At 39.7% G+C, this 22,670-nt stretch overlaps 1 protein-coding gene across 36 annotated transcripts in view; it reads right to left on the reverse strand.

Moving 5' to 3' along the window:
• The window catches only part of GLIS3 (GLIS family zinc finger 3), a 548,443-nt gene that overhangs the window by 170,625 nt on the left and 355,148 nt on the right, over nt 1-22,670 (reverse strand). The window lies entirely within an intron of this gene.

The following is a 22,670-nucleotide window of genomic DNA, read 5'->3' on the forward strand; positions in this document are numbered from 1 at the left end:
AAAGATGACATAAATTAACAATAATAGGAATGAAAAGGTGACATAATTACAGATGCAACAGAGATAAAAAAGATATTTTATGTCAATAAATTTATAAATCAAGATGAAAAAGACAAGTGTCTAGAATAACATAAATTACCAAAACATACATAAGAAGAAATAGAAATCCTAAACAATACTACGGCCATTAAATAACTGAACCATAAATTTAAAATCTTCCTGCTTCCTGGTCTAGATGACTTAACAGTTGAGTTCTACTAACATTTGGGAACCATAAAGGTTCCAATTTCCAAAGACTCTATCAGAGAATAGAAATGAGACAAGACTAGCACAAGAAATAAAAGTTTTAGATGATTCTCATTAACATAAGTGCCAAAAATCTTTGGCAAACTAACTTATTTGATATATAAAGGATATAACACATCATGATCAAACTCAACATTTTTTTTTCTAGGAATGTAAATTTTGTTGATCATGTCACTGAGATTAAGGAAAAAATCATTTAACTATCTCTACAGAAAAAAAATGTTGGATAAAAAGCAGTAATTATTCAGGATAAAAATTCTTAGCAAACTGAGCAGATAAAAGAGCCTGATAACCTGTTAAAAATATACTCAATTGTGTAATATTTTCAAATATGACCTTAGTGGAAACAGAAGAGGCATATGCTAGAGGCATTTCTAGTCAGTATTACACCGAAGGTTCTAGTCTATACAATCAGACAAAGAAAAGAAATGAAATGTACCGGGACTAGAAAAGAAGACCTAATAATCATCATGTATAGATTATATAATCTTACACATTGAAACCCCCAAAGAATCTACAAATTACTGGAATTAATTGGGAGTTGAGAGAAGCTTCATATATTCTCTTTTTATAATTATGCAATAATCCATTGTTGTCATTGTTCCTTTTGGTGCTTAAATTGTCCCAAATGCCTGTGGAAATTCCTTTAAGCCAGTGCCTGTGATTTTTTAACATGATCCCCAAAGACTCTTTGAGCAGTTCCTTGCTTTCTAGCCTAAAAAACATGATCCAGGTTCACTTTGGTCTTTGTGTGTTCCAGATCTGTAATTAGTCACTTCTGTTTCCCTTTAGTGAAGAATGATGCTAGAAACTTATAAGCCTGTTTGCTGAGTGTGCTTATTGCTAATGAGCTATCACTTTCCATGCCCTTTCAAAGCACAGGGCTAAGAAATGTATTATTTTAAGTCATGAGTTCATCTGATAGAACCAATTCACATTTACTATCACAGAGGTTTTTTTCTGACCTTCTTTTATTGTATAATTATGCCTCTTTTCTCTTACAGTAAAAATATTGTGATTTATAATTATATATAAAATATATATTATCTTTTTGTATTTTAAAATATATTTACTTATATTTATTATTTATCTACTTAACCCTACAATGTATATATTTTCATAATTACAATACAAATATTATCACTAAGAATAAACCTACTTAATAGGGTTTAAGATCTCTTTGCAGTACTTTGTCCTTCATACATATTTCATAAGAATACATATATTTCAAGTACTATTCTAAAAGAGTATAAACTAATTATTTGTTTATGTTATCTATTTGATACTTAGTTAGGATTCTTTACTTTTTGTTTCTGTTCAATTTTAAGATTTGGTACTTTTTCATCCTTTATGTTTTCAATTTTACTTTTATTAGGTAAAAGAGGCATATAGTTCAAAGGTCAAAACTACCTAAATAGGTATACTCCAATCCTGATCACCTGCAAGTCAATTATTTCCTAGCCCATCTTGTTAACCATTGTCATTACTTTTTCATTTATCCTTCCTATATTTCTTTTTACAAAATTAAGTATATACACACCCACACCTACACACATGCACACATACATAAACTTACTTCCCTTTCTTTCTGAAATAAAGGGGGGCATACAATACACATTCTTTTGTAACTTGCTTTTTTTTTACTTAAAATGTATCCTGGATATCAGACCATATCAGTTTATAGAAGTATTTCTCATGATTTTGGACCTTTATAGTATTCAATTGTGTGCATGGGCCATGGTTATTTAACCAGTTTCTATAGTTAAACTTTTGAATTTCTAATATTTTGCCATTGCAAAGAATACTGCAACAAATAACTATATGTTGCTTCATATTTATAGAGGTATTTCACAAAAGTTAATTTTCAGAAGTGCAATTGTTAGGTCAAGGGTAAAAAAAATATGTAGGTTTGTTAAACATCATGGAGTACTCCATCATGGAGGTTGTAGTCATTCTGCATTCTCATTAATAATGAGTGAGAATTCTTGTTCTTCTTGACTATCCAGCAGAATGTTTTCTTAAGAAAGGATGCATTTCTAAGCACTCAAGAATTTAAAAGGTAAATTTGTTAAAAGTTATCATTTATAAAACCAAAACCAAAAAATATATGGTATACCATTTGAGATTTTTAGGTTAAAAGAAAAAATATAAAACTTACAGAAAGACCTTAAAGAAGCTATGAATAAATTGGAGAGATGAAGCATATATAGGAATAAGAAGACTCACCACTGTAAACATGTCAAGGATTCTCTAATTGAGTTATGTATTCAATGAGATTTTAATCAAAACCTAAATAGGATTTTTCAAGGATGCTGATGAGATTATTCTGAAATGTATACAGAGGAGCAAACAGGCCAGAAAGAGAGGCCAAGACAGGATTAAAGAAAAACTAGGCTGTGGGTTCTTGTTCCATCAAATAACAAGACTTAGTCATTATGTAATTTAGTATTTAAGCATAGGACAGGAAAACAGACCAATGGGAAAGAACAGAAATCCCATAAACAGACCCATTCAGATATGGAAATCTGATACATTACAGAGTAGGGAAAATATGGATTGTTAAAAAATGCTGCCAGAACACCTGATCATCCAGAGGGGAGAAAAAATAAAGCTTCCAACCCCCACCATTAAAAATTTTTTTTTCAAATAAATCAAGAACTTAAAAGTGAAAGACAACAGGTTGACACCTTTAGGCAAAAATATAGGACATTATTTTGAAGATCATTAGGTAGGAAAGGTGCCATAGATAAAACATGAAAAACACAATCCACAATGAAAAAAATTGATGCTTAACTTAAAATTAAAGAATGTTCATCAAAAGATGTTAAAGTGAACAAAAATCCAAGTCACAAACTAGCTAATAATCACCAAAGGATAGTATTCAGAATAAATGGAGGACTCCTATAAATCAGTAAGTAAAGGAAAAATAACCTATTTAAAATAGACAGAAAGTGGGATGCCTCGATGGCTCGGTGGTTGAGCATCTGCCTTTTGCTCAGGTCATGATCCCGGGGTCCAGGATTGAGTCCCACATCGGGCTCCCTGCAAGAAGCCTGCTTCTCCCTCTGCCTGTGCCTCGGTCTCACTCTCTGTCTCTCTCATGAATAAATAAATAAATATTTAAAAAAATAAAATAGAAAGACTTGTATTTCACAGAAGAAATATAAACAGCCAATGAACATATGAAGAGAGGCTGAGCCTCAGTAGCATGTGGAAAAATGCAAATTATAATTCTAGTGAGAGAATATTTTATTACCAACACATGGGCATAGATTAAAAAGGCAATTAAAAAACTAAACACAAATCCGCTATGACTCTGTGATTTTTCTCTCAGAGAAATTCTCATGCACAGGCCTTCAGTATACAAGTATAAGAATAATTAAAATAGCACTGTCCATAATAATAAAAAACTTGATATAATCCAAATAGCCAGGATAGTAGGCAGGATAACTGAAGCTGGTATAATCATTTAATAACTATTGCATAGAAGATTAATGATCCATAGGTCCACAGATCAACATGGATAAATATTGAAAACAACATGGGGTCATAAAGAAAGTCATAAAAGAAAGCATTCAGTGTGGTTCTATTATACACACTTTAAAGGCAGACAAAACCAAACAGTATATTTTTAGGGATACATTACATATGGTAAAACTTTAAGGAAAAGCAAGATAAATATTAATACAATATTAAAACAATAATCTCCCCTGATAGGGAGAGAGGGTGAAGGAGACATGGGAAGATTCTAAGACATAGATAATCATCTGTCTCATATGCTGCAGGTTAACCATTTTATTATCATTTTAATTGAAAATATACATGTATGTTATATTCACTCTCTGGTAGATAAGATAATTTCAAAATTCCAAAAAGTTTAATAAAAAGAAAGAAAAGATTATTTTCTTGGTCCTTTACCTAAAAGCTTCTAGTTGCTTCCTGTTGCCTACAGGATAAAATCCAACTTCCTAGCAGGGAAAACTATATGCTCTTCCCCACTAGGCCTCCAATTACCTCTGCAGCCTCATCCCCCACCATTCTCTCTCATTAGCCCTCATCTCAACTTGCCTATATCCTAGTGACACCCTGTATTATCAGCACCCCACATATACACCTAAGCTATGCACCTGCATTTCCTCTGCCTGGCAGGTGCTCATCCCGTGTCAACTTCGCCAATCCCATACTTTCAAATTCAGCAAATGTCAGATTCTTAAAAGAGTCTTCTCTTGGGATCCCTGGGTGGCGCAGCGGTTTGGCGCCTGCCTTTGGCCCAGGGCGCGATCCTGGAGACCCGGGATCGAGTCCCACATCAGGCTCCCGGTGCATGGAGCCTGCTTCTCCCTCTGCCTGTGTCTCTGCCTCTCTCTCTCTCTCTCTCTCTCTCTGTGACTATCATAAATTAAAAAAAAAAAAAGAGTTTTCTCTGAAATTTTTTTTTAAGATTTTATTTATTTATTTGAGAGAGAGGAGGAGAGAGTGAACGAGAGAACACAAGGAGGAGGAGGAGCAGAGAGAGAGGGACAAGCAGGCTCCCCACTGAACAGGGAGTCCAACATGGAACTCGATCGCAGAACTCTAAGATCATGACCTGAGCTGAAGGCATACACTTAACAGACTGAGCCACTTAGGTGCCCCTTATCTGAAAATCCTGATGGATATTTTCTTCTTTGCTTTCACAAAGCTATATTTCAATTAATCTATTTATATGTCCCACCTCACTTGCTTTTCAGATCTTCAACCCACATTTCCTGAGTGTTAATTTTATGTCATGATTGTGCCAGATACTGAATTTATCAAGAGCAGTTCCCATTTCCTACCCTCAGAAAGCTTAAAATTTAGTTATACTCATGTCTGTATTCTTTATGCTCACTGCAATGCCAAGCATGTTGTGGATTAATCAATTATGTCTGACAAAATCAATGAAGGAATCAGTGAATGAACAAATGAAGGGACAAATAAGAACTGTTATTTTCCTATTTCAACAAATAAAGCCTTCTGACAATAAATCATGATTTTAGTGACTTTTATTTATGACTTTTTAAGGCTAAAAGTTTAAGGCTATCTGTCAAAAACTAAAGTTTATCTAAGAAAACTCCCACCAAATATGTATCTAGATGGAGGTATTTTAATTGTTCTTATGAAACTTTTAGGGATCCCTGGGTGGCGCAGCGGTTTGGCCCCTGCCTTTGGCCCAGGGCACGATCCTGGAGACCCGGGATCGAATCCCACGTCGGGCTCCTGGTGCATGGAGCCTACTTCTCCCTCTGCCTATGTCTCTGCCTCTATCTCTCTCTCTCTCTGTGTGACTATCATAAATAAAATAAACTGAAACTTTAAAAAAATATATTAAAAAAAAAAAAAGAAACTTTTAGAAGAGGTTAAATTCAACCAACCAATTAAAACCCAGATTCATTATACAACACAATCCCAAGCAATAATACAACTGTGTGTGGAAGTAGAAAGGTTTTTTTTTTTGTATATTTTTTTATTGGAGTTCGATTTACCAACATATAGCATAACACCCAGTACTCATCCGTCAAGTGCCCCCGAGTGCCCATCACCCAGTCACCCCACTCCCCCTGCCCACCTCCCTTTCCATCACCTCTTGTGCGTTTCCCAGAGTTAGGAGTCTCTCATGTGCTATCACCCTCACTGATATTTCCCACTCATTTTCTCTCCTTTCCCCTTTTTTCCCTTTCACTATTTTTTATATTCCCCAAATGAATGAGACCATATAATGTTTGTCCTTCGCCTATTGACTTACTTCACTCAGCAAAATACCTTTCAGTTCTATCCACGTTGAAGCACATGGTGGGTATTTGTGGTTTCTAGTGGCTGAGTAATATTCCATTGTGTATATAGACCACAGCTTCTTTATTCATTCATCTTTCTATGGACACCGAGGCTCCTTCCACAGTTTGGCTATTGTGGACATTGCTGCTATAAACATTGGGGTGCAGGTGTCCTGCCATTTCACTGCATCTGTATCTTTGGGGTAAATTCCCAGCAATGCAATTGCTGGGTCGTAGGGTAGCTCTATTTTTAACTCTTTGAGGAACCTCCACAACATTTTCCAGAGTGGCTGCACCAGTTCACATGTCCACCAACAGTGCAAGAGGGTCCCCCTTTTTCCACATCCTCTCGAACATTTGTTGTTTCCTGTCTTGTTCATTTTCCCCATTCTCACTGGTGTGAGGTGGTATCTCATTGTGGTTTTGATTTGTATTTCCCTGATGGCAAGGGATGCGGAGCATTTTCTCATGTGCTTGTTGGCCATGTCTATGTATTCTTTGGTGCAATTTTTGTTCATGTCTTTTGCCCATTCCATGGATGGATTGTTTGTTTCTTTGCTGTTGAGTTTAATAAGCTCTTTATAGATCTTGGATACTAGCCCTTTATCTGATATGTCATCTGCAAATATCTTCTCCCATTCTGTAGGTTGTCTTTTAGTTTTTTTGACTGTTTCTTTTGCTGTGCAGAAGCTTTTTATCTTGATGAAGTCCCAATAGTTCATTTTTGCCTTTGTTTCCCTGGCCTTCATAGATGTATCTTGCAAGAAGTTGCTGTGGCCAAGTTCAGAAAGGGTGTTGCCTATGTTCTCCTCTAGGATTTTGATGGATTCTTGTCTCACATTTAGATCTTTCATCCATTTTGAGTTTATCTTTGTGTATGGTGTAAGAGAATGGTCTAGTTTCATTCTTCTGCATGTGGATGTCCAATTTTCCCAGCACCATTTATTGAAGAGACTGTCCTTTTTCCAGTGGATAGTCTTTCCTGCTTTGTCAAATATTAGTTGACCATAGAGTTGAGGGCCTGTTTCTGGATTCTCTATTCTGTTCCATTGTTCTATGTGTCTGTTTTTGTGCCAGTACCATATTGTCTTGATGATCACAGATTTGTAGTACAACCTGAAATCTGCCATTGTGATGCCCCTGGCTCTGGTTTTCTTTTTCAATATTCCCCTGGCTATTTGGGGTCTTTTCTGATTCCACACAAATCTTAACATTATTTGTTACAACTCTCTGAAGAAAGTCCATGGTATTTTGATACAGATTGCATTAAATGTGTAAATTGCCCTGGGTAGCATTGACATTTTCACCGTATTAATTCTTCCAATCCATGAGCATGGAATATTTTTCCATTTCTTTGTCTTCCTCAATTTCTTTCAGAAGTGTTCTGTGGTTTTGAGGGTATAGATCCTTTACCTCTGTGGTTAGGTTTATTCCTAGGTATCTTATGCTTTTGGGTGCAATTGTAAATGGGATTGACTCCTTAATTTCTCTTTCTTCAGTCTCATTGTTAGTGTATAGAAATGCCACTGATTTCTGGGCATTGATTTTGTATCCTGCCACACTGCCAAATTGCTATATGAGTTCTAGCAATCTTGCGGTGGAGTCTTTTGGGTTTTCTATGTACTGTATCATGTCATCTGCAAAGAGGGAGAGTTTGACTTCTTCTGTGCCAATCTGAATGCCTTTTATTTCTTTTTGTTGCCTGATTGATGAGGCTAGGACTTCTAGTACTATGTTGAATAGCAGTGGTGAGAGTGGACATCCCTGTCGTGTTCCTGATCTTAGGGGAAACGCTCCCAGTGTTTCCCTATTGAGAATGATATTTGCTGTGGGCTTTTCAGATGCTGAGGAATGTTCCCTCTATCCCTACACTCTGAAGAGTTTTGATCAGGAATGGATGCTATATTTTGTCAAATGCTTTCTCTACATCTATTGAGAGGATCATATGGTTCTTGTTTTTTCTCTTGTTGATATGATCTATCACGTTGATTGCTTTACCAGTGTTAAACCAGCCTTGCATCCCGGGGATAAATCCCACTCGGTCATGGTGAATAATCTTCTTAATGTACTGTTGGATCCTATTGGCTAGTATCTTGTTGAGAATTTTTGCATCTGTGTTCATCAGGGATATTGGTCTGTAATTCTCCTTTTTGCTGGGGTCTTTGTCTGGTTTTGGAATTAAGGTGATGCTGGCCTCATAAAACGAGTTTGGAAGTATTCCATCCCTTTCTATCTTTTGGAACAGCTTTAGTAGAATAGTATTGTTTCTTCTTTAAATATTTGATAGAAATCCCCTGGGAAGCCATCTGGGCCTGGACTTTTGTGTCTTGGGAGGTTTTTGATGACTGCTTCAATTTCCTCCCTGGCTATTGGCCTGTTCAGGTTTTCTATTTCTATTTCTCCCTGTTCCAGTTTTGGTAGTTTGTGTTTTTTCAGAAATGTGTCCATTTCTTCTAGATTGCCTAATTTATTGGTGTAGAGCTACTCATAATATGTTTTTAAAATCGTTTGTATTTCCTTGGTATTGGTTGTGATCTCTCCTTTTTCATTCATGATTTTATTAATTTGAGTCTTTTTTGTTTTTAATAAGGCTTCTTAATGGTTTATCTATCTCATTCTTTCAAAGAACCAACTCCTGGTTTTGTTGATCTGTTCTACAGTTCTTCTGGTCTTTATTTCATTGAGTTCTGCTCGAATCTTTATTAACTCTCTTCTTCTGCTTGGTGTAGGTTTTATTTGCTGTTCTTTCTCCAGTTCCTTTAGGTGCAAGGTTAGCTTGTGTATTTGAGCTTTTTCCAATTTTTTGAGGGATGCTTGTATTGCGATGAATTTCCCTCTTAGGACTGTTTTTGCTGTATCCCAAAGATTTTGAACAGTTGTATCTTCATTCTCATAGTTTCCATGAATCTTTTTAATTCTTCTCTAATTTCCTGGTTGACCCTTTCTTCTTTTAGCTGGATGCTCTTTAACCTCCATATGTTTGAATTTCTTCCAAATTTTTCTTGTGATTGAGTTCAAGTTTCAAAGCATTATAGTCTGAAAATATGTACAGGACAATCCCAATATTTTGGTATCGGTTGAGACCTGATTTATGACCCAGTATGTGGTCTATTCTGGAGAATGTTCCATGTGCACTTGAGAAGAATGTGTATTCAGTTGTATTTGGATGTAAAGTTCTGTAAGTATCTGTGAAATCCATCTGGTCCAGTGTATCACTTAAAGCTCTTGTTTCTTTGGAGATGTTGTGCTTAGAATATCTGTCATTTGCAGAAAGTGCCGTGTTGAAGTCTCCCAGTATTACTGTATTATTATCTAAGTATGTCTTTACTTTGGTTATTAATTGATTGTATATGGCAGCTCCCACATTACAGGCATAAATATTCATGATTGTTAGGTCCTCTTGTTGGATAGATCCTTTAAGTATGATATAGTGTCCCTCTTCATCTCTTATTACAGTCTTTGGGATAAACTTTAATTTATCTGATATAAGGATTGCTACCCCTGCTTTCTTTTGAGGACCATTTGAATGGTAAATGGTTCTCCAACCTTTCATTTTCGGCTGGAGGTGTCCTTAGGTCTAAAATGAGTCTCTTGTAGACAGCAAATAGATGGGTCTTGCTTTTTTATCCAGTCTGAAATCCTGTGTCTTTTGATGGGATCATTAAGCCTATTCACATTCAGAGTTACTATTGAAAGATATGAATTTAGTGTCATCATAATACCTATTCAGTCCTTGTTTGTGGATTATTTCTTTGGGCGTCCTCTTTCTTTTACAGAGTCCCCCTTAATACTTCTTGCAGAGCTGGTTTAGTGGTCACATATTCTTTCAGTTTCTGCCGATCTTGGAAGCTCTTTATCTCTCCTTCTATTCTAAATGAGAGCCTTGCTGGATAAAGTATTCTTGGCTACATGTTCTTCTCATTTAGGACCCTGAATATATCCTGCCAGCCCTTTCTGGCCTGCTAGATCTCTGTAGAGAGGTCTGCTATTAATCTAATATTTCTCCCCATATAAGTTAGGGATCTCTTGTCTCTTGCTACTTTAAGGATTTTCTCTATCTTTGGAATTTGCAAGTTTCACCATTAAATGAGGTGTTGAATGGTTTTTATTGATTTTAGAGGGGGGATCTCTCTATCTCCTGGATCTGAATGCCTGTTTCCCTCCCCAAATTAGGGAAGTTCTCAGCTATGATTTGCTCAAATATGCTTTCTGGTCCTCTGTCCCTCTCGGCACCCTCTGGAACCCCAATTAAACATAGATTTTTCCTTCTGAGGCTGTCATTTATTTCCCTTAACTTTTCCTCATGGTCTTGTAATTGTTTTTCTCTTTTTTCCTCAGCGTCCTTCCTTGCCATCAACTTGTCTTCTATGTAACTCACTCTTTTTTCTACCTCATTAACCCTCTTCGTTAGGACCTCCAGTTTGGATTGCATCTCATTTAATTGATTTTTAATTTCGGCCTGATTAGATCTAAATTCTGCAGTCCTGAAGTCCCTTGAATCTTTTATGCTTTTTTTCCAGAGCCACCAGTAGCTTTATAATTGTGCTTCTGAATTGGCTTTCTGACATCGAATTGTAATCCAAATTCTGTAACTCTATGCAGAGAGTACTGTTTCTGATTCTTTCTTTTGTGGTGAGTTTTTCTTTCAAGTCATTTTGCTCAGTGCAGAGTGGCTAAAAACGAGTTGTACTTGTTAGAAGCGTAAACTCTTCTCTCGGTAGCGTTCCAGCTGTTCTCTCTTTAAATCTCAGGTCGAATTCGAAGGTTTTCAGGATGATTTGAAAGTTATCTAGGTAAGTTGGTGGGGACAGGTGACTTGGGGACCCTACTCCTCTGTCATCTTGCCCCACCCCTTGGAAGTAGAAAGTATTAATGAAAGTATTCCTTTTTGATCTCTCCCATGTGAAGCTCTGTTTGTAAACATGTTTACTTGCTGTTCACTTTCTTTAAAATGAAAAAATTCCCAAAAAAGAGTTCAAATCAAGCATTTTTAAAAAAATTTCTCAATAGCTCTAGACATCCATGTAAGCAGGCTTCAGATCTGCCACTTACGAATATTATATGCCAAGAAATACTTAAAATGATGCATTTCTTAGATACTAGCTTTCAACAAACCACACAGAAAAGCAAGTAAGGGTCATCTGTATATCACAGCTATGCCATTCAGATGCAACTTTATTGTCTCTGCACTGGCCTCCATTCTCCAGTGGACAGATGTACTACCATATTCCCATGGACATCTTCTTGTGGCCTCCCCAGGTGGTCCTTGCCAATCCCACTGTGGCAGGCTGAATACTGGCCCTTCTATGCATGTCCATGTTCTATCCCCAGAACTTGTTATATATTATTTTACATGGTCAAAGGAACTTGGCAAGTTGATTAAATTCAGAGTCTTGAGATGGAGAGATGATCTTGGATTCTCTAGGCAGGGCTAGTAAAAATCACATTCGTCGTCCTTCTATCAGAAAGTCAGGAGGATGTGCATTAGTAGTAGTAGATGATATGACAGCACAAGCAAGAGGCTGGGGGAATATGAGGAAAGCACCACAAGCCAGGGAATGCCAGTAACCTCTATAAAGCTGAAAAGGGCAGAAAGCTCCCAGAATGAACAGGTCATGCTGACTTTCACCTCGTAAATCTACTAAAATTCCTTTTGGATTTCTGATCTCCAGAAATATAACCTGATGAATCTGTATTGTTTGAAGTGATTAAGTTTGTGATAAATGTTACAGCAGTAACAGAAAATTAATCTACTCATTTTAGACATTATTCCTATATGCATTATCTTGCCCCAGCATTGTTCTGCGCCCTGCAAATACTCAATTCTCTCATCTCTGAAACGATCTTCATGCGTCACTGGCCATCCCTTTATACTCTGGAGTGATCTAGACTAATGTGTTCTTTGTTGGCTGTGGCAGACACTGCTGGTTAGTTGACCTGAAGTACTTCGCTTCAGTACTTCACTCCCTTGCTGCCTTATACTGCGGTGGTTAGAAAGTCATACACTCTTCCCCAAACCTTCTTGCAGAAGGATGGCAATATGACCCAGTTCTGGAAAATGAGGCATCTATGGATGTTTGCCGGGAGAAAGAGAATGTTTGAGGAAAATGTTTGCTTTCCTAAAAAGGGGGGGAAATGTGACCAGTGTGACCATTTCCTTCTTCCTACCTTGAAAATGAATAGTGGTGGTTAGACAAGTGGTTGCTGTCTTGCTATCATGAGCAGAAGGCCAAGAGAATGACAAAGACAGGCTCTGATATTGCTGAGTCATGGAGCCACTGCTTATCCCTGGAAGCTTCCGGTCCTGTGAAGCTCCTGTTTTTTGAAGTCACTGCAGTGTGGTCTGATGCTGCAGCTGAAACCATACCCAAAGAACACATGACCTTTCTCCAGTAGCCCCTTGAACCACAAGCAACCAGACCACTGAGGCTTTAGGAAATGTAACAGAATCCTCCTTCGCATATAGTTTTATGCATTGCTATGAATCAAAAGAAAAATATAAAGGAAATAAGAGAGAGAAGGAGAGAATGGGATAAAGGGTGCAAGGAGGGAGACAGAGGAGGGAAGGAAAGAAGGAAGCAACTCAAACGTAAACTTTAGTGACTGCTCTCCAGCTGCACATCAAGAAAGAAATGCTGGAGAAAAGAAACATCCACCTTCCTCACCTCAGCCTCACAGCATTGCCTGATATAAATATACATGGAAGAGCCCGCAGTGTCAAGCTGAGTCTTTCAAGCACTCCATCCTCCTTCTGACATGCATGCAACATCTCTAAGTCACTCCATCGCCATTCTGCAAACGTCACCACCACATCAACGCAAAGCATTACAAAGGAGATAAAATGTTCTGGACACTACATATAACATGAAAGTCCTAGAGCAATGATCTGGATTACAGTGAACTATCTAGAGGAAATCAATGTCAAAGAGATCGAAGCTTCTTCTGGGAATGGAACTACTCCAGCAGATTTCTAAAATTGTTTCTTTGGTGCTCATATCACAGTCTATCTTATAAAATTTGACATCTGTTAAGATTCTTTGGTAAATCTTTTGTGGCTAAGGCAGAGATCTAAAATGAGCCTTGTCATTAAAACTCTACTTATAATGACTAATTACTATGGTGGTGTCCGAGGATATCAAAACATTTAGAGGCTGAGGTTACAACATATGTAGACGGCCTATTCAAAGGCAGGCACAGGACTAGAAACAGAGACAAGGAGAAATCCCAGTTCTTGTCCTTGTGGAGTTCAGATTCTTGTTGAGTAACAGACCATTAACAAATAAATATATGTTATGGAATGTAAAAGAGGAATTACAAGTTTTGGGGGGTAATGAAATAGATTAAAAAACATGGGCAAAAAAACCTCCCTTTTCCATGCTCATAGATTGGAAAAATTAATATTGTGAAAATGTCTACATAACTCAAAGCAAGCTATTGAGTCAATGCAATCTCTACCAAAATATCCCAAAAGACCACAATAACCAAAGCAATCTTGAGAAAGAACAAAGATGGAGGTGTCATAATCCCAGATTTCAAACTACATTACAAAGCTACAGTCATCAAAACAGTATGGTACTGGAAAAAAATACACACACACACACACACACACACACACACACACACAGATCAATAGAATGGAAAAAATGCCCAGAAATAAACCTATGCTTATATAGTTAATTAATCTATGACAAAGAAGGCAAAAATGTGCAAAGGGGAAAAGACCATCTAAATAGTATTGGGAAAACTGGACAGTTACCTGCAAACGAATGAAACTGGACCACTTTTTTTATATCATACACAAAAATGAACTCAAAATGAATTAAAGACCTAAATGTGTGACCCAATATCATAAAATTTCTAAAAGAAAACATAGGCAGTAAACTCTCAGACACTAGCCTTAGCAATATTTTTCTATATATGTTTCTGTAAGCAAAGGGAACAAAAGGAAAATAAACTATTGGGATTATATAAAAATAACTTTTGCACAGTAAAGGAAACCATCAACAAAACAAAGAGACAACTTACTGAATGGGAGAAAATTTTTGCAAACAATATATCCAATAAGTGGTTAACATCCAGAATATATAAAGAACTTGTACAATAACAATAAAAAAAGTTTCCAAATAATCCACTTAAAAATGGGCAGTAGACCTGAATAGACATTTTTACTAAAGATACACGGATGGCCAACAGAAACATGAAAAGATGTTCAACGTCACTAATCATCAGGGAAATGCATATCAAAACCACAAGAGACTATATCACACCAGTCAGAATGGCTAGTATCAAAAAGATAAGAAATAAGTGTTAGTGAGGATATGGAGAAAAGAGAACCCTCCTACACTGTTGGTGAGAATGTAAACTGGCAAAGTCATAATGGAAAACAACATGGTGGTTCCTCCAAAAATTAAAAATAAAAATATCATCCAATCCAGCAATTCCACCACTGGATATTTACCCAAAGAAGATGAAAAAACTAATTTGAAAAGAGATATGCACCCCTATGTTTATTGCAGCATTATTTGCAATAGCAAGATGTGGAAGCAGCCCAAGCGTCCGTTGATAGATGAATGGATAAAGAAGATGTAGTATGTATACAGTAGACTATTATTCAACCATAAAAAGAATGAGATCTTGTCATTTGCAACAACATGGATGGACCTAGAGAGCATTATGCTAAGTGAAATAAGTCAGTCAGAAAAAGATAAATGGCATATGATTTCATTTATATGGAATCTAAAAAACAGAATGAAAAAAAAAACAATAAAATAGACTCACAAAGAACTGGTGGTTGCCAGAGGCGAGGGGATGGGAGGATGAGTAAAATAGGTGAAGGGTATTAAGAGGTACAAAATTCCAGTTGTAAGATAAATAAGTCATGGGGATGAAAAGTACAGCACAGGGACTAGATTCAATAATACTGCAATAACTTTATATGGTGACAGATGGTGACTCCACTTCTCACTATGAGCACTGTATAATATACAGAATTGTAGAATCACTATGTTGTACACTTAAAACTAATATAATGTTTCTAAAGTAGTATGTTGAACTAATATAATTAAATTAAATAAAAAAAACAACAAAAATCTCCCTTTTATTGAAGGATTGAAGACACTACCAAGGTGGGAAACAAAAGACCTTGACATTTTGATCAGTTAACAGAGCCGGGCTGTTTCGAGTGAAGATATAATAGGATGGAAATGACAGAGTAGTGGAAGGACTTTAATATCTGAATTACTCAAATTTCTCCACAGACTCCAAAAATGCCTTTGGAGACAAAGCATTGAGTTAACAGCTAGTAACAAATTCATTCAGTAGCTGAAGGATTAAAGGAGAATCAGACAAATCCGTAGGGTGAACATGACATGCAATAGTTTGGAAGAGACTGGAAATGCTGGTCTACAGGAAAAGTATAGTTTGAGGAAGTTCTGTGTCCCTGAACACATCCAGGGCAGCAGTCCATTGTGCAGGTGTCTTGGTTCAGGGGAGCAAAAGGGAGCTGAAGGGCTGTGGGGTTTCAGAGAGCATTTGAAAGAGAAGGAGACTACCGTACTGAGCAGATACTGTGTGATCCTTACACGTTAATTCCTTCAATCCTTGCCATGACCCTGTGAGATACTGATCAGCAACCTCATTCTATGAGACTTAGAATATGGATTTTTGAATACACTTAGATTTGAGTTCTGGCTCTCTCATGTACTGTATCTATGATGACACAAATTTCAACTGAGGCTGAATGAATAAATGAAGTAAGGTAACCCTCCCAAAGAATTACAGCAAAGTCAAAGTAGAATCAAAATTCACAGGTCCTCCATTTCCAGGCTGTGGATTAGCCCTCTGAATCACAACGCTCCCAGTGGTGAATTCTCCGGTCTACTCTGAACTGTCATTGGAAACATTCAAACTTCAGCTCACACCTTCATATGTTTTTGTGTCACTTCTGCATTCGGTATTCTCTGTGCACCTAGCACTGCAAAATATGTCTCAAAATAACTGCCTTAAGGGAGTAAATTGGCGCATTCTATTTTGGGGGGTCAGACTGGGGCAGGTCAAATTTGAAACACACTCACCCTTTACATAACAATATCACTGTGAAGAATTTAACCTGCTGTTATACAATAGAAGTAGGTCTTGTGGTTCGTAGATAGATATACCCACCAATAATAAGAGAGAGCAACTAAGAGCATGGCCTTAGGAGCAAACCGCATGAGTTCAAATTCTATTTCTTCCTGCTTCTACCATCCTGGGCTTCTTGGATCTCTATTCCTCAGTTTGCTCATCAATAATGTGGGGCCAAGTCCCACCTCACGGACTTGTTGGAAAAATTAAATTAATTATATCGGCAAATTAATTATACTTGCCTTTGGTCAGCAAGTATTAAGTGCCGTATAGATGTTAGCTGCTATTATTATGATTTTCAGTCAAACACTGTAAGAGCAAAACAATCGTAACCCTTAATACATGGCAAGAGGAGGATGGCTGAATTCACAGTGGTATGTCCACATAAAAGAGAGTGATACTGTCACTGAAGATACTGAAATATCTGAATGAACTTCTTGTCCAGAAGAGAAGAACATACATGTGTCAGGCAACCAATTCTATCTGAGGCTCCAATCTGGGATTTTTCCTCCATTCAGTTGTCTGTTAGCCATTTGATGAATTAGTATAGTACTACTGTGGTCTGAAGAGCTTCAGGCTGAGCAGAAATGTGAGACATACAAAGATTAAAGGATGTATGTGGACACGGACATATAATCTCTCCACACTCACACGGATCTGTCTTGCTTGCTGCTTCACTGCTCAATTCCCAGCTACTACGGGAAGAAAACATGTGAGCTACCTTCCTTTCTTCCCTGCTTCCAAAAGACTTTCCACAAAAGCTGCCAAAATAATCTGGGATAATGCATATTCTCCTGCCTGGATCTATACTGTAAGGCCTTTTGCTGTGAATTCTCTCTTTCACCCTCCTTGTCTGACAGGTAAACTGCATGAAAGCTCCTTTTACAGATAATTCTGAGCACTGGTTTTTAACTAAGTTAGTTATATGATTCAAGAAAATTGGAGGATTTCTAAATCACATTTAACTGTTCACATGGAAATTTTGGAAATAGAGCAAAGGGCCAAAAGAGTCGATGTGAATATAACTTAGCTGTAGGCCAGAACATAAAAGATTGTGTCATTTCTGAATTCAGGTCATGCCTTGAGCATACTTCTGAGATGAGGAACAGATGGGGACCTAGAGCGACCGTGGATGAGGAGTGGGAAAAGGATGGACAATCAACATGCTCCTTGACCATCAAACGGGTACTCAGACCAATCCTGTGAATGAAGAGTCACCAATTTTACACTGCCCATGAAAACATGGAGGGTGGCAAAGACTTATTCACATTAAGCAGGACGGTGACAGAACCAGGATTTAATACCCAGGTGGGCTGGTTCTAAAACTCATGCTCTTTCTTCTAAAGCTCAACATTTCTGGGAAGGTTCTGATTTCAGTGATGGCAAAGAAAAGGGTATCGGAATAAATGGAAAATCTATCAAAAACTCCCAATGGTACTCCTTGACCCAGGGAAACACTAGGAAGTGACAGATACTTCAGAAAGTCCTTCTGGATCAAGCTGCCTCGGGAAGAGGAGAATATTACAGCCGAGGCCCAATGTCATCAAGATACCTTATTGTTGGCCAAAATGAAATGATGAACACTGGTAACCTGAAGTATTCCTGGGACTCATTTGGAAGTTTTTGTTTATGTGGAACAAGCATTGTGACCAAGAGTCTGACTCAATTTCCTAGAGGAAAGCACTACTGGGAGAACAGCTCAGGAAACTAGCTGTCAATCTGAGCCCCCAACAGAGTCTTCCACTGCTTAGTTCAGCCCTGTCTGAGCCTGATGGGTGCTGCCCTGCCTCAGGGGCCCCCAAAGGCATCTGGGATTAGGGTGCATAGTAGTAAAAAGCCCCACCTGGAGAGAACAGCCAAGATCTAAGCTTTGGATGGTGCACCCCTGGCACCCCCAGGCTAACGTGAGAAATAAGGTCCCACACCCCTGGTGTCCTTTTCCTCTGCCTGGTTCAAGGGTACCTCCCTCGTCCTGATGCCAGCTACAGCATCTCCCCCCCAGGCTAACGTGAGAAATAAGATCCCACACCCCTGGTGTCTTTTTCCCTCTGCCTGGTTCAGGGGCACCTTCCTTGTCCTGATGCCAGCTGCAGCCATCTCTGGATGCCATCCTCTCAGCCCTCGGCCAGTGCTAACAGACATTTCGATCCCTGCTCAGTTAGCGGTTCAAAAAGAAGTGTGATGCTACCAATCCCAGGGATGGTTGGGATTTCAATGGGGACTCATTGACAACTTAAAGAAAAGGCCTAAAAAATGAATATCTAGTGGTAGGATTTCAGGTACTATGAAAAATTGATAATATATTCAAATCCTGCACGCATGCATGGATGGGCCCACATACACATGTAAGACAGAAAAGAAAGATAACACACACATATGTAATTAAAAAGAAAGTATATTTATAGCATGTAAATCAAGAAGCATCTATGTGTCCTCTTGCTTTGGAGGATTGAGACCTGGGTAGCAATGAGACTTCCTCAGGGCAGTCGCCTACCTCCTGTGTCCCTGAGATGTCACGCCAGCCTTCTGTGAGGTGGTGTATGCACTGGGAGTGAAGATCAGTCTTGGTCAGTGTGCTCTGTGCACACCAGGGCTGCTTGTCCATCCTCCTTCTCCACCTTGGCTTCCACTTGCCCAAAGAAAGTCCCTAGTTCTGCAGTTGCTTAAATTCTACTTAAACTTAACTCTAACAAACTCCCCCCATCTTTAGAAAAGTCCATTGACAATAAAAGGCCTGCGAGCGTCTGAGGAGGGGCCTGGCCCAGTTTGTATGTGGCTCAGAAGGGCGTGCCACAAGATGCTTAGGGTCATTTCCGTAGGTCCAACACAAAGCATCATGCTTGGCTCACTGCAGGCCCTACACGGATATTTGTTTAGTATCTTCGAACTGCTGGGCCAGGACAAGTTCAGCACTTCAGGCAGGCTTAGAAGGTGCGACCAGCCTCCAAAATGAGCTGTCATACTGGCCACAGTAGGCAGAACTCTTCCCTGCCCTCATTCTATTCCTAGGTGAAGAGGACGACAGAAGCTGTCCAAAATGCTCCCAGGGCATGTTCAAAACCCAGCCCTCCAACAAAACCGCCCAGATAAAAGGAACAGGGTGTATAGTAGAAATCTGTGTGTGGGTTAGAGCACCTTCAGATGCTCCCTCATCCTTAACTTGACATCTTTTTTTTTTTTTAATTTATTTATGATAGTCATCAGAGAGCGAGAGAGAGAGAGAGAGAGAGAGACAGGCAGAGGGAGAAGCAGGCTCCATGCACCGGGAGCCCGACGTGGGATTCGATCCCGGGTCTCCAGGATCGTGCCCTGGGCCAAAGGCAGGCGCTAAACCGCTGCGCCACCCAGGGTTCCCAACCTGACATCTCTTAACACAGAGATGGCCAGATAATTCGTGTGGCCAGAGGTTATTCTCAGAGCACTCTGCATTCATCTTTCCATCTAGACAGTGAGAAATTCACAGAGGATGTGCTCCACAGGTTTGCTTATGCCAGATTCTGTGACATAGTCAAAAGGTCCATGGGCTGAAGGTCTGGAAGCTTCTAGCCCCAGCTTCAATGCTATGAATTGAACTCTAAAAGCACTGACATTTAGAGCTGGAAGAAGCTTTCCAGATGACAGTATCTACATTTTACAGATGAGGGAATGGTGGTAAGAAGGGAAATGATGCCACCATGATCATGCATTTGACCCCTCAGAGTCATAACTTGCAACCAGGTGTGTTCACCACTGCAGCGTCACAGTCTCCATGGCTTGGCATCCTGAGATGACAGGTGGCATTCCTGTTACTCACAAGACAATGGAGGAATCTCTAGATGAATCTCAGAGAATCTAAGTTAAAACACTGAGTCAATCCATCTCTCCCTCTCTCTCCCCCCACCCCACTCCTTCCAGAGCCGTTCCTGAACACCATGTGTGAGAGAAAACAACAGAATGGAAATTGCTCATATGGAGCATGAGGAGGCTGCCCACCTCCCTCGCACAGCCCGTGCGCAAAGACAGCCCCTCAGCTGTGCCGCAGACACAAGGTGGCTCATGCTCATTGTTTATTGTGACAGCTGACAAGCCAGCTGGCACAGATCACTCCTCACTTCCAACCGAGATGCCACCAAGACACATGTGACAGGTGCCAGCTGCCGCTCAAGAAGATAGGTGGTGTCCTTGCCAGTCAGCAAGGTGCAGCCCCAAGGTCCAGGCCGTGCGTCCTGCCACCCTCTGGAAGCTTCCCAGCAGAGAGCAGAAGTGGATCAGATTCATGCTGGCCCTTTGTGGGAAGGGGCAGGAGCACGCTTATGCTAGCTGGGTTTCTGGAGCAATGGGTGGAGCCAAAGTCTGTTCAAATGCTCTCGGCAGGTCTGTGTTATATTTGGCAAAGGTCTGGCAGCTCTGGACACAGTGAGGAGGAGAAGGGAAGAGGCAAAGCGTTGCATGTGAAAAAACACACCGGGCACCTCCAGAAGCATGGGCCAGACACTAAGGGATCTGGCAATCTCAGGAACTGGAGGGGCTTCCCATTCCCTAACCTAGGCCAGGTCCACCAGTCCCCCACTGCAAAGGGAAAAGAAGTTCCTTGTAGAGCTGGGGGAGGGGGAGAGAAGGGGGGCTGGTGCTCTGACCCTGGGAACAGGACACAAAGAAAGCTCTCAATTAGCAGGCCCTAAGTAACACAAGAAACACCTTCTGTTCTCAAGGTTTCCTCTGCCTACCAGCTTGGCAGAGTGTAGAGAAGGTGTTCTCAACCCCAGAACTGCTGATATTTCGGGTTGGGTAATTGTTGTTGGGGGCTGCCCTGTGCCCTTCCCACTCTCTTCCAAGAGCAACCCCACCGCTAGCAGTGGCAATCAAAAATCTCTACAGACACGTCTCCAGCATAACTCCCAAATGAGAACCCACTGATATCAGCTCAAGGGCACAGAGGCAGGCCCCACACTCCTTGGGTCAACTGAATCCCAACTCTATCACTTCCAAGACAGACAATTTAGGCCATATCATTCCATTTTTGTGCTTATATCCTCAGCTGTAAAATAGGAGGGAATAACTGAACCCATCTTTATAAGGTGGCCCCAAAGTTCATTTATTTCCTCCAGGAATAACTCTCAGAGTAATATCTGGTCCATAGTATGTATTCCTCTCCTACAGAGAAGCCCAGGAAATACTTCATTCTTCCAGAATCCCTGCTACCAGTGCTCTAGCTTAGAGTCTGCCCTCAAGAGACCTCTGTGTGCAATTTGGAGAACAAACGTGAAAGAGAAGCCATGATTCCACTCTAGGATAGGTCAACAGAGCCATATATGGGAACAGGACAGAGGTGAGCCTCAGCTTCCAGATCTCCTGCAAATCCCTTGAGGTAATCCATGGCTGTTTCTTTTGAGTTCTGTAGGCTCCTCATCTTTGAAAGCCAGATGTAGTTTTTCCTACCCATCCTCCACCAGCCTGTCCCATGAGTAAGGCATATATAACTTCCTGTATTAAACCCCTTCCTGCTTAAAATATCTAGAGCCCGTCCCTTTTTCCAGACTAAACTCTAACTTATGAATCCATTGACTTGATCAAGGTACGAAAATCCCAGGGTGCCTGGGTAGCTCAGTTGGTTATGTGTCTGACTCTTGATACAAGCTCCCATCTTGATTTCAGGGTCATAAGTTCAAGCCCTGCTTTGGGCTCCACACTGGGCATGGAGCCTATGTAAGAAAGTTAAAAAAAAAAAAAAAAAAAAAAAAAGATACTAAAGATACTACCATTGGGACTATTGTGTATGTATGTATCTATCTACCTACAACAGAACCTTTATCTCCAAAGAAAATTCCCAAATATAAAACAGGTAAAAAGTGGAGCTTTTCGAGATGGCCAGGTGTGTGGAGAAGGGGTGTGCCCATGGTTTACCACTTGTTCACACTTCTTCCCCTACCTGCAGAATCCTAAGGCTCTGAAAGATCTTGTTTGTATATCTTGTAGTAAGAGAAGAATCCTAATATATCTAGCTGGCCTGTGCACACAAAGCACTAAATTAGTAGTATTCCCAGGGCCTGAGAAGGTAGCAAGCAACTGCTGACTTGAACTGTTTTGCAAAATGCACTGTGCCTGGCCCAGGGAGAGAAGGGACTCATTAGGAAGCAGGTTTCCTGTCCTTAAGGATTTCACAGTCAAACAGCAGATGAAAACAGAAGGTCCGAAGACCAGGAAAATATAGTGATGTTTCTAAGTGAGAGACATGTGGCATTTGGTGGCCCATGAGGACCTTTGGTCCTATGAGCAAGGCTTTAGTGAGCAGATGCTAGATTGTGTAGCACAAAGTGCCCCCTGACTCCCAGGTGTGACAGGAAGCCCACTCCCAAGGTGTCTAGAATATACAGCTGCCCAAGCAGGGGAGGGAGCCAAAAACCTGACATCCCATCTCCCTGGTGAATAACATGCTGAGCTGCTCCCAGACTGCGTCACCTGTCCAGGCAG

The sequence above is a fragment of the Canis aureus genome, chromosome 1, assembly GCF_053574225.1.
Source record: "Canis aureus isolate CA01 chromosome 1, VMU_Caureus_v.1.0, whole genome shotgun sequence".
Lineage (NCBI taxonomy): Eukaryota > Metazoa > Chordata > Mammalia > Carnivora > Canidae > Canis > Canis aureus.